This window comes from Lampetra planeri, chromosome 17 (genome assembly GCF_965212315.1).
Source record: "Lampetra planeri chromosome 17, kcLamPlan1.2.h2, whole genome shotgun sequence".
NCBI lineage: Eukaryota > Metazoa > Chordata > Hyperoartia > Petromyzontiformes > Petromyzontidae > Lampetra > Lampetra planeri.
The window spans coordinates 3,570,718-3,583,624 of NC_136123.1; positions in this window are offsets into that span (position 1 = coordinate 3,570,718).

The following is a 12,907-nucleotide window of genomic DNA, read 5'->3' on the forward strand; positions in this document are numbered from 1 at the left end:
CATCATCATCACCGTACCGTGTCAACCCACCAATACGGTTCACCCCGTAGTCTTCGACAGGGAAATTGAGTTGACAGGTCCATACGGCGTACAGACGTTTCAATGCGGGCAAAACAATATTTTGTCTATTTGGTTGTGTTTTTCCCTTGTGATGGGACTTTTAGGATGAACGTTGAGATTCATCAAGGGCACGGGGTGACCAATAAAGTCTGAATTGGTCTGTAATAAGGTAGGAGTACTGATAAGGGGTTGACGGGTGTCCCTGGGATTGGCCATCGTACCGTCCACACCGAGATATGGTTCAGCAACTCTCCCATAAACCAGGCTGTACAATCCTGGACGTGGCAGCTCTTTGCGGATTCACGGCTGGATGAGGGTCTCTCTGTCACACAATGTTTTTCCACTGTCTTTTTCGATGTGCGTATATTTATGTCACTCTTGGACTTGAAATAAAATCGCTTACGTGCACCTGTACCTAATTTTTTTATATTACATTTGCGACTATTTTGGTTTGTGTCGTTCCTATATGACCGCTGAATGCCTCGTGCATTATTCCTAAAAGAGCCTTCTCGTTCTCTCCGTCATTGATAGTTTTCCTTTTATGTTGTTATTGCTGTGCTCACGAACCACAGATCTCCCGTGTAAAATAGCCAGACTGTAAAGTCGCTTCCACCACGCCGTTCGTAGCCCCGAAGAGACATTTGACCATAAATTCACCACCAGGCTGGGTGAACCGTTGAAAAGCACCACGTGTATCCTATTTAACATGGAACGTTGGGCCACTTTCCGTGAATGGGCGAGGAGCTCGATAATCCTCAGAGTCGAGCCAGTTCAAGTGGTTCGGGCACCTGATAAGGATGCCCCCCGGTAGACTCCCCCTGGAATTTTACAGGGCATGTCTCACTGGGTGAAGTCCCCGGGCCCGGCCCAGGACACGCTGGCAGGACTATGTCGCTCGGCTGACCTTGGGACGCCTGGGAATTCTCCAGGAAGAGCTAGAGTCTGTCGCGAAGGAAAGGGAGGTCTGGACCGCCCTACTCAACATGCTGCCGCTGCGACCCTCACCAGGGCAAGCGGACTGAGAAACGAATGAACGAACGTTGGGCCAACGTGGGTCGAATGCTTCCAACAACATGCCAACGTTGAGCCATGTTTACTGAGATGCTGTGCATAGTGTGAACACGTTATACAGTCTACACGTGGCATGATTACATCATACAACCTTTCATCTATAGGACGCTTCATGCTTGTATCAATCAATACAGGTGCTGAGATGTTCAAACACCAAATAGACACCTATAACAAGGCATCAAGTCTGCATTCACCACACAACCTGTGGTAATACATGCAAATAAATATGCTTTGATAATGTATGCATTGTTCTCGAAATTGATTGGCCAAATTGATTGATACTGGGAAAAAGGATCCCATGGATATAACTGTTTAACCCGAGATATTCAGACTTTGGCGTTTGCATCGTCCTTGTACTGTTCGCCAATTGGCGGCCCTTGATCTATATGGTACTGGTGAGACAAAGCCATAAAAGAGGCTGTCTCAAGTGTAGGCCGATCCATTTCAAGGACAATTCGTAAATTACCGAAGTTTATTTGCATGTTTTATTACAAAGTGTGTGTGTGGTCAGTACAGGTTGGTGAAGGAGGGCACTGCAGCATAATGTATTTTACTGCACTTGCCTCTGCTTACCAACAACATAGTCCTGCAGAAGCCTATAGCACTTTAACGCATTTCTAATTACCTACCAAAGCACTTGCCAGGCTCAAAGCCGCCTTGTATTCCGTGATATCTCGCATTTTGGGTGATTTTCTCGTAGATAACAAAGTTTCACAGTACACAATACACGGCTCATATATCGGTGTTTGGTTTCCAACTGCATGTTTTTCAGACGTGTACGGTTTTCTTAATGTAACGAGTGGGCAGACAACTGTGATAGCATTGTTTATTTCTGGCCACTTAACGTTTTGGGCCTGTTGTCATCAACGTAAAAAAACGCTAAACTTTCATTTTAGATACAGTACAGCAATGTTGTATTTTTAATACAGTACAACACATGTCTTAAAAGTACACATACTTCAGTCTACATGTGGCATGCATCTTGGCACATGTAGACTTAAGTCTATGTTGCTGTTTGATAATGAACAAAACATATAGTATACTCGATTTACTTTTCAATAATATTACTGCACGTTTTCACATGTAAAGCTAACCATAATAAACCATGTCAAATGTTGAGAACATGTCCAAATTACATATTGTGCAGTCGTGTAAATATTCATTTCAAAGCTTCTTATAAAAAACATAAGTGCCCTTCGAAAAATAACTATTTTTCGACTCATTGAGGCTTTCACGGACACATAAATGGCATTATATCTGAAATAACATAATACAATCAGAACATTATTCATAATAAACCATGGCAATTACCTTTCTTATCTCCCTGATCTCGATCATCTCCCTGTTCAATGAAAACGTCTGGGCCGGTTACTGAGCGCCCCCTTTAGGAAGTTTCACACATCTGGTCAAATGCACCCCTCACTTGATACTTAATGTACAAGAATGTCCAGATGTCTTGTGACCCCAAATTAATTGACCCCTTACCATTTATTTTGAACATTCATTTTTTTTTAAATAACACTTAATTTAACAAAACATTACATTTTACGGAATTGAATGGGGGTCACACGACATCTGAACCACCCGGCACACTACCGCATATTGTATTTAGATTATGTCATAATTCTTATGCTTATTTTACCCAGGAAAGCCTCACTGGGTCTCATGACTATTTGTCAGGAAGAGCTTTGCCAAGTTTTCGCGGGTGATGATTGCTATGTATGATCACAATTAAGGCTTAACCGTAATTTATCTGATTTTTTAATACTGTATGTTAAGTGAAATATAGTACTGTACTGTATTTAGCAAGTTGACTACGAAGAGGTAAAACATACATAAAGTAACTCGACTTTTCATTCGGTCAACATTTTAATCCATGGGGGGGGGGGGGGGGGGGGCTCATTCTGACTGGAATAATTCAAGGGCATGTTATATTGAATTTGACTTATGTGTTGAATTTGAATCACGTCAAACAAAGTAGTGACTGTCGCCTAGACTACAGGACAGCTAGTCCTGGCATCAATGTTGTGTCAGATGGGTGGAAATCAGGTAAAAGTGTCCTTATTAAATATTTGAGTTAAACCTTAACTTTGATAAAGAAAATTGCAGTCTTCAAAAATACTGCACTGTAGTCGCAGTGTATTGATTTTGCACAAATTAAAACAGGAATTCTAACTAAATAAAATGTCCCCTCAGCCATAACATTCACAGCAAACATGCAACTTTGGGTATACGTTTGGACTGTTCGGCCAACGTTAGCCCAACGTTCCACGTTTACTGGGTTCTTACCAAACTGACCACTAATAGATCAACGTTCTTTAGTTACAGGCGCATTACAACTGTGTCACCACAATAAATCAACTTCAACACAGTAATGGACAATAATGCCAACCATGTGCCCCACCATTATTCACCAGTGTGGTGAAGTATGGTTAAAAAAAACCTATGACCAACAGCATGGGGAAAGGAAGGGGGGGGGGGAGGTCATTATCAGCCGTGATCAACCCAGCAGTGGATTGATCTTGACTCATGTTGAATGAATCTCCACGTGCTGGGTGGGGGTTAAGTGGCAACCCCACGTGATACGAGGCGTGCCTCCTTCACCACGTGGCACGGAAAAAGCGATTCCACGCCTGCGATGCTTTGCGCGCTTATGAATTTATCTCCATCACTATCATCATCCTCGTCCATCACTACAGCAGCAGCTCGGCACACTCTCTAAACCATAATCTAGCAACCTTGCCGTCACCGTTATAACCACCATCATCATCATCTTCCATCACGAGCAGGTCGGGAGTTTCCTGGATATCGTCATCATTGAGCACCGTGCCACCACTACCACCATCATCATCATCAGCTTCTTCTTCCATCACGAGTAGCCAGGCCACTTTGCTTGATCATCATCTCGCGCCGTGTCACCATCTTCATCATCATCACCGCAGCGAGCCGCTCTCACCACATTAATCTTTATATCATCACCACCACCGCCATCATTAAAGCAGCGCGGCACCCAATACCGTGCCATCATTATCACCATCATCTTCATCACCACCACCATCATCTTCATCACCACCACCACCACCACCATCATCTTCATCACCACCACCACCATCATCTTCATCACCACCACCATCATCTTCATCACCACCACCATCATCTTCATCACCACCACCACCATCATCTTCATCACCACCACCACCACCATCATCTTCATCACCACCATCATCATCATCTTCATCACCACCACCACCACCTTCATCACCACCACCACCTTCACCACCACCACCTTCATCACCACCACCTTCATCACCACCACCATCATCTTCATCACCACCACCATCATCTTCATCACCACCACCACCATCATCTTCATCACCACCACCACCATCATCTTCATCACCACCACCACCATCATCTTCATCATCACCACCATCATCATCATCTTCATCACCACCACCACCACCAATCTTCATCACCACCATCATCATCTTCATCATCACCACCACCACCACCATCATCTTCATCACCACCACCATCATCTTCATCACCACCATCACTGCTTGTCAGAGGTGGGACAAAGTCATTGTTATGCAAGTCCAAGTCGAGTCGCAAGTCATCAAATTCATGACTCGAGTCTGACTCCAGTCCAAGTCACATGACTCGAGTCCACATCTCATAGGTGGGACAAAGTCATTGTTATGCAAGTCCAAGTCGAGTCGCAAGTCATCAAATTCATGACTCGAGTCTGACTCGAGTCCAAGTCACATGACTCGAGTCCACACCTCTGCTGCTTATTGTTAAGTGCCAGTGGGCCGATTGGAGCCAGTCCTCTGGCACGACCAGTCAATCCGGCTCCACCAGTCCGTGCTTGCCTCCCCCACTATGACCAGTATGTCAAGATCCTCCACCCGGCTTCTGCTGTTGATTCTGTTGCCATCGGCTGGGTGTGTGTGTGGGCAATTAAGTAGAAGATAAAAATATACTGTAACAGCACATACCAGCGCCGAAGAAACGCATACCTGTCAACCCATACGGTGTACCCGTATTTTTGTGCAGGGAAATTGAGTTTAAAAAACGTGTCTTGTTTGTGTTTCTCTCCTAATGGGACGTTGAGATTTACAAGGGCACGGGGTGACCAATAAGGTTTGAATTGGTCAGTAACAAGCTAGGGCACTGACAAGGGGTTGACAGGTATGGAAATGTGTTTACAAATAATGTACTTTATAAGGTAAAAGGTGAAGACCCATGGGATTTCTTGTTAAAATATAATGCAGAATGTCTCTGTACTTCTGTGTCAATTTCTAGATGCGCGAAAGCTTGCCTCCCCCCCCACGATGTGTGGCGGTCATATGGCGGTTGTTTGACCATACTTCACCAATGCATTCCGTGTGGGCTGGTAACGAGGGTAGCATAGGACCGGTTCAGGTGTTACTAGTCGCCACTGATGTTAGGCTTTCGCCGTGAATCGAACTCATGCGGTTGGGTGCGCGAACCACTCAAATTGCGCCGTCTCGTTGGGGTTTAAGATGATTGCAGGCTGATTATTTATTTCGTGGGAGAAAGGCAATCGTTACGAGGGTATACTGCTAAAAAATGCACAGAGATTGATTTAAGAATTTCATTTGCATCTGCTTTCCAATTCCTGGCCACCTCACAGCCTTGGTATTCTGATTTTGGGCCATTGCCCGAAACGTCAGCTGATTATACTCTACGTATAATTGGTTACAAGTCCCGTGTTATTGATGAATGCGTCATTTTGTTTCTAATAGAGTACAATGTTGTTTTTCCAACTCGCTGGAGACTGAGGTATGGGTCAATGTGTGTGACCAGGTCGGATATTTGAACATCTATAGATAGAACAAACACATTCTATACTGGGTGAGGGCGGTAATTGGTCCGGGCGGACATACGATGGTCGCATATATGTGTATGTATGGTGAACTTATTTCGCAACGTACCTAGCCAACCATGCTAATTGTAGGTGCGGGGGAAGGACAACAAACCAAACACAAAACAGCAGTTCTAAAGAAATGAGTTTTCAAAATATTCGACGTACTCTATCTGACTTTTGTTTGCTTTTAAAAAAAATTGTGACACGTGTCTGTCTGGATTTGTCGTCCCAGCCACTGCTCCCAGCGTGGTTATGCTCTCTTGCGATGTGCTGGCACGCTCGGTGCCGACGCAGCAGCAAGACGGTGGACCTGGCAATGCCCAGCCTGGGCCTTCTGACGCCCCATGAAAGGCTCGCTGTCTTCAGTTGCTCATGGCGAGATCCGGCAGTTTCAGCGTGGTCCTCATGCGACGAGATATGTGGTCTGGGTCTGCCGAGCAGCAGGTAATAATAGATTATTACTCGGAAATATATTCAAATCCATTCCCAGATCTATTGGGATTCGAGCAAAGGATCGATCTAGATTGGATCTGTGGAAACTTGGATCAGATTGGGTTGGTTCAGATTCAGATTATAGTCCCCATCTGAACCACATATACTTGTTCAACACGTTTGCCAGCCCATTGCTGCTTGTGGGGGTTATTTGATCATACTTCACGCTGATCAGTGTGGGTTGGTGAAGGTGCATGATGGAGTTCAGTATCGGATTCTTGCACACTGACCACCACTACTGCACACAACACATTAATCTGTTTTATGGATGGTGGTCATACATTCAAGCACTACTCAGGCTCAGCCTTGCTTAGCTTCTTAGGTCTGATGAGAGCAGGTACATTACAGATACATTTGTTCATAGGTAGGGAATGATAACACTGGTCAACACACTTTTTCTGGCATAAGGTATTCCAACGGTTTTAAGGTAATTTTGGGGTGCTGATTACAAATCGGGCATCAGTTTTTGTCTATCACATCAGGTTTTTGAGATATCAAATATTGCATTTTCAATATAAACTGCAGAAGAAAAATATTAAATAAATGTGGATATCTACATAAAATGATATTATAAACACACTATCCTAAAAATACAGCACCATATTTTAACACTAAAGCAGTCACTGACTCTCAACAACTTGCAATCATAAGTGACAGAGTTAATTTCGGGTAAAATCAATGAAAATGGGGTATGCCGATAGCATAAAATGAGATGTGATAGAGCAAATCTGAGATCAGATTTGGAATCAGCCCCCTGAAATTAGTCTAAACCAGCTGCAAAAGTCCAGGCCAGAAAAAAATGTTTTTTTTTTGTTGACCAGTGTAATGCCATTGTGATATACTGTACCTAGGAAAGCCTCAATGAGAGTCTCAAGACTTGTTTTTGAAATTATTGCTTCCATTGATACAAATGACCACCAAGGATATGTTTTGCAAACATCTGTTTAAATGCTGATTTGAATGTCAAGTTCTGGCTGATACAACTTGTTTCTCAACTTAAAATGGCCATGTATACATAACATTGCCTTGCAATTTCCAAGTTGGATACGAATCAGCGGTTTCTCAATGTCATCATACGCGCACGTGCTCAACCGCGGCAGAGTTTGCATAACCCTGGCACTCTTCTCCCATGTTGCCGCAAGCGGAGACACAGAAAAATAGTATATGGATCGATTGGCAAGTGCCTCAAATCCAGCAACTTGCAACTACGATGAGTGCAACTTGCTGATTTCTATTGTTGGGTCAGTGTGTTTCGTGTAGAAGACAGTATGGCACGTACTCCCAACGCATTTGTCAACAACACTGCCTGAAAGAGGAACATGATTTAATCGGCAACGTTTTGGGTAATGGCCCTTGTTCACAGTATAGACGTCCACGTTGGTGTCTGAGCTATTTGTGCGGTATTTATCTCGTTTTCCACATGCACTTGTTCTTTTTCTGGGTAATTCAGTTTGTAAATGCTTACCCCGAGCTCTCAATACTCTGATAGTGCACTGTTTTTGAGTTGTACGCCTTGTGGCGTCATCTGGTCCAACACCAATGGAGACTAGGCTCTAAGAAAAGCTGTCTCGGGTGTGGACCAATCAACTTCAAGGACAGTGCATATCATTATCATTATCAGAGTTGTTTCTTTTTGTTTGCATTTTGACTGCTTGTGTTGTGGTTATTGCAAACATGACCCCTTGTATAAAGGTGTCAGTTTTTGTACCATTTGAAAGGGTAAAAACCTATTACTATAATTCAGTTTGACCTTTCTGTACCATCATCTCTTCTCTGACATGGAGCACCTTACCTTCCTAGTACCCCCCCCCCCCTGCCAACAATATATGTTTGCTCGCCTCCCTTACACACGTGCGCCTCCATTTTGCACAACACCTTAGAATGCAGTCACATTCAGGTGCATTGTAAATGCAATAATATTGTATTATCACAGTTGGGCAGCGGTGGCTCGTACCTGTAATCCAGCGCTGTGGAAGCTAGGGTTGGTGGATTGCACAAAAGTTGTGAAACTCCCTCTTGCCTGGAGAAGGCAGGACAGCAAGTGGACTTATCGGCATCTTCTTCCATCTTAACAGGGATAGAGTATTGCCCCTTTGCAGAGGTCGCAACCGGGTACCCGATACCCGTACCCTACCCGATACCCGGCTACCCGTACCCGCGTGTAGCCGTTTGCGACCCTGGTGCGGCCGGGTACGGGTACGGGTAGGCCGTGAGTCACTGGTGAGTAACCGTTTGTCACTCATTTCGGGTAGGGTACGGGTAGGGAACAGGTACCCGTACCCAGCCGTGTACGGGTACGGGTACCCATTTGCGACCCTGGTGCGGCCGGGTACAGGTAAGGAATCAAAACCCGTTTGCGACCTCTGCCCCTTTGTGCTTGTGGGTTTTCTCTCACTTGTTTAAACGCTCACTGATTGGCTGAAAGCATTTCAAATCCAAAGCCAATATGGGATCCTCCTGAAAAAGAGTCAGCGTGGCTCTCCTAGACAAACAAGTAGATTAAATGAAGAAATATTAATAAAATGTAACAATGATGACAAATATTTAAACAAGAGCTCTGCTTGAAATAATTGAATAAAGGAAGAAGAGATGGATTGGGCATATTGTGAGAGGTTGATGAGTTCTGGTCGGAATGAACAGTTCTGTGGTTTCTTTCCCACATACAAAAATACCCAAAACAAGATTTGGTAAAAAAAAAATCACATGCAAAAGACTTTGCTGAAATTGTCTCAACTCGACGAGGCTTTCCTGGCTAAGAAAGGTGTTAACCCGCGGTGTGTGGAATGTACAGGCAAGGTTGGAGTGGGATCTGCGTGAAGTCGTGCACACAGTGTTGTGCCCCACGGTGCATGTGCTGCACATCTTGCGCGACCCCCCCTGAGAGTTTCTCAATTCACTTCGAGGCGGAGGAAATGGCCAAGCGGTGGACAATCCTCATCAGCAGCTCTTACTATGAAGTCCAGCGAGGTATTGTGTCCCGAGACAGACGCACTCTTGCGGTTTTTTTGTTATGTTACAAGAAATTCTTCTTGGTTCTTTCGGTAAAGTCACGTAGAAGGGAAGTAATAAAATAATAAAAATAAAACATAATAAAATAATAATAAAATAATATAATATAATAATATAATAAAATAACTTTACCGAAAGAACCAAGAAGATGAATCCCTGCAGTCACGAAAGCTTTAAATCGAAATTTACAATAAATTATTCAAATTTCAAACGTTGATTTTCGTAGCCAGTACTATAATCCATAGTTATTTTCATGTTATGCCGCTTAGTAGTTTTATGCCACAAATATTGTCATTAACCATCCACCACATGACAAGATTGTTATGTTTACAAAGATATGATTTATACGTGCCGATGTATTGATCGAATGCTGACAAATAAAGCTAATTCACACCAACATACGACGTTTTGCTCTAACTGCTTTCAGTTTCTTCAGGAAGTGCACTCGGATATCGAGCCGGCTGTTTCTTTGTACACACTAACTTTTCTGGCAGTCTATCCAACAATGAAGGCTAACAGCTGTGCTTAATGAAGTGTACACCTTGTGTGTCCATTATCGACAGTTTGTTACTGATGCTAACAGTTACACATTGTTGGCAGTACCAAACCTAACTTTGATCTTGTTTGTTTTAGGATTCTAGCGATTGAATCACTTGGGATGCTAAGAAAGAAGAAATGTATTAGGAATGTTGTGAGAGGGGAGAGGTTGATGAGTGAAGTGTTTAAGTGTTGTGATGAATGTATAGCTAGATAACTAGAGGTAAGTGGAGGAGGATGATGTTGGATGAGTTGAAGGAAGGAATGATCAGTACATGAAAATTAGCAATATAGTCACGGCAAGTTGGAGAACAGTGGAGATTTTCACCTATGCCTAGGACCTGTAAATTTAGACGCAACATTGTATTGGATTGTGATGGTATTTTATATTTTTCCTTTACGTCAAAAAGCACGGAGTTAGAATTATGCGAGATGCATATGACTAAAACATGCATTCTGTAACTAGAGTCATGCTATAATGCTGAGTGTGATGATGTGCGTGTTGATAATGCAGTATTAAAACCCTTAAAGTACGATTTTCGAAACGACTTCAAAAAAGAAAACACACCGTGAAACCACAGGGGGCACTGTGGGATAGGCTGTGGGACATGATGTTAAAAAAACAACATGTTCAGTATTTTTCTGTTTGTAACTTTACTCATTTTTATTCTATATCCTACACATGAATAAACCATACGGTATCAAAATATAATAATAGGTTGTACCCTTTCTGTAAATAAAACAGTTGTGTTAAGATGTTATAACACCAAAAAAACCTTTTGCAAGGAATCCTGTCTGCATTAACCGCACATACTTGTGGTGAACATGCAAACAAAAACATGCTCTGATCAAACACATGACAGCTTTCTTTAGAGCCTTGTCTCAGACGGTGTTAGACCAGAGGACGCCAAAAGGCGAACGACTGTTCGAACAGCTGTTCGCCTTTTGGTTAATGCAGACAGGATTCCTTGCAACATGTTTCTGTTGGGTGTTTAACATCTTAACACCTGTTTTATCGCCAGAAAGGGTAAAACCTATTTTTTTCATTTTTGATACTGGAATGAAAGGTCCCATATCATGCGGTATCAAGACATACTCTTTGGATCTTTCGGTAAAGTCACGTAGGTAAAAAATTAAAATAAAATAAAAAGAAAATTTATAAAAAATACTTTATTATTTTTTACCTACTAGTATGGATCCTTGCAGTCACGAAAACTTCAAATCTGGTATCAATACAATTAAATAAATAATATTTGGACTACAATATTCGTATGGATTTTATGACTGTTTTGACAAGCACAGAGGTAGCTTTTCTCATCAATAATGTACAAACGTAGCCACATATTTGCACAGTTATTTTCTCGAATTGTTTCAAACAACACGCAGAACCGTGTGCGAAATGTACTCATGTCTTTGCAGATTGTGCGGTGGTGTAGTGGTTAGTGCGCTGCGCTACGAATCTGTTGACGATTATCTGAACCGGTCCTGGGCCTCCCCTAGGTCCACTCGGCCTCAAATGAGTACCTAGTGTGGTGTGTAAACATCGCCACTAGTGAGACAAAGGTGGTCGGGCATGCTGGCCTTCAGAGGCGCTCGCCGCTGACAGCACTTGCCCCAACAGTCTGTCCAGGCTATAGGGGGGATCTTTGTTGTGTTGTTGTTGCAGATTGTGCAAAGCCCATCAGTGCATCAAGCAACGAGTGCTTTTTGTACGCGTGGCTGTCTTTTCCGAGATTGTGTTTCCTCTTACGATGGGTATTCTCGTAATTTAACAAATTTCATCGCATTGTACGCATTCCAGGAATTCATGGTAGTGGGAATTGTGGGGGGTGGGTGGTGGGGGGAGGTAAAATTTCAGTATTTTTTTTTATCCGGGTGTGTGGTTGGTCTCATTGTGTCCGGTTGGCCTCCCCAAATCAGCCTCAAAGGACTGCACTGCGATGTGTAAACATTACCACTGGGGGAAATAAAGGGCGACCTGGGAGTGGTTGCTGGCCGATCCACCCACTCGCGTACCGTACCGGTTATCATGTACGTACATTGAACTTTTTTCGCACCGTACGTCACCAATCGCAGGTTCGGGGTGGGGGGCAACAAGCTAAACACAAAAAGCAGTTCTAAAAAAAAAACTGTTTTTAATCTGGATGACTAACATCGAGGAGGTCAGAACGTTCCAGACGGCCGCAGAAGCGCATTCTGAAAGCAGCGCGCGATGCTGTGGCCGTCTTTGTTCTTTGATGTCCAGCCAGAAGGGTTCGCTATGAACAGCGACTTGCCCCAAAACCATAATAGTGTGTGTGGTGTGGGGGGGATCTTTGTTATTGTCTTGGGGTGTAAGAGGGGGAAAGGGGCGAGAAGAGGGGTGGGAGGGGAAGAGGGTTGGGGGGAGAAGGGCTGGGGTGGGGGGGAAGGGGTGAGGTTTTTTTTTCCATTTTTTTCATTTATTTGGTATAGCCCTGTGAGCCATTAGGCTCTTGAATCGGGTGCAACCGCAACAAACAAAAAACAAAAACATGAACAAGAAAACATCTTAAAGTGACTATGGGCAAACAGAAAAATCCAGGAAAAAACAGCAAAAATCTTCCAGAAAAAGCACCGTACACCAACGCTCTGTGCAAAAATCCCAGTGGGATGCAAGTCAAACAACAACAACAACCACAAGACAACTTAGATTAAAGCCATCATTCTAACTCCGTACTACGACAAACCAAAAAACTTTTCGAAATCACAAAGGGGTGGGGGGGGGGAGAAGGGGGTGGGGGGGAGAAGAAGGGGGGGGGAGGAGAAGAAGGGGGGAGGAGAAGAAGGGGGGGGGAGAAGGGGGTGGGGGGGGGGAGGAGGGGGGAG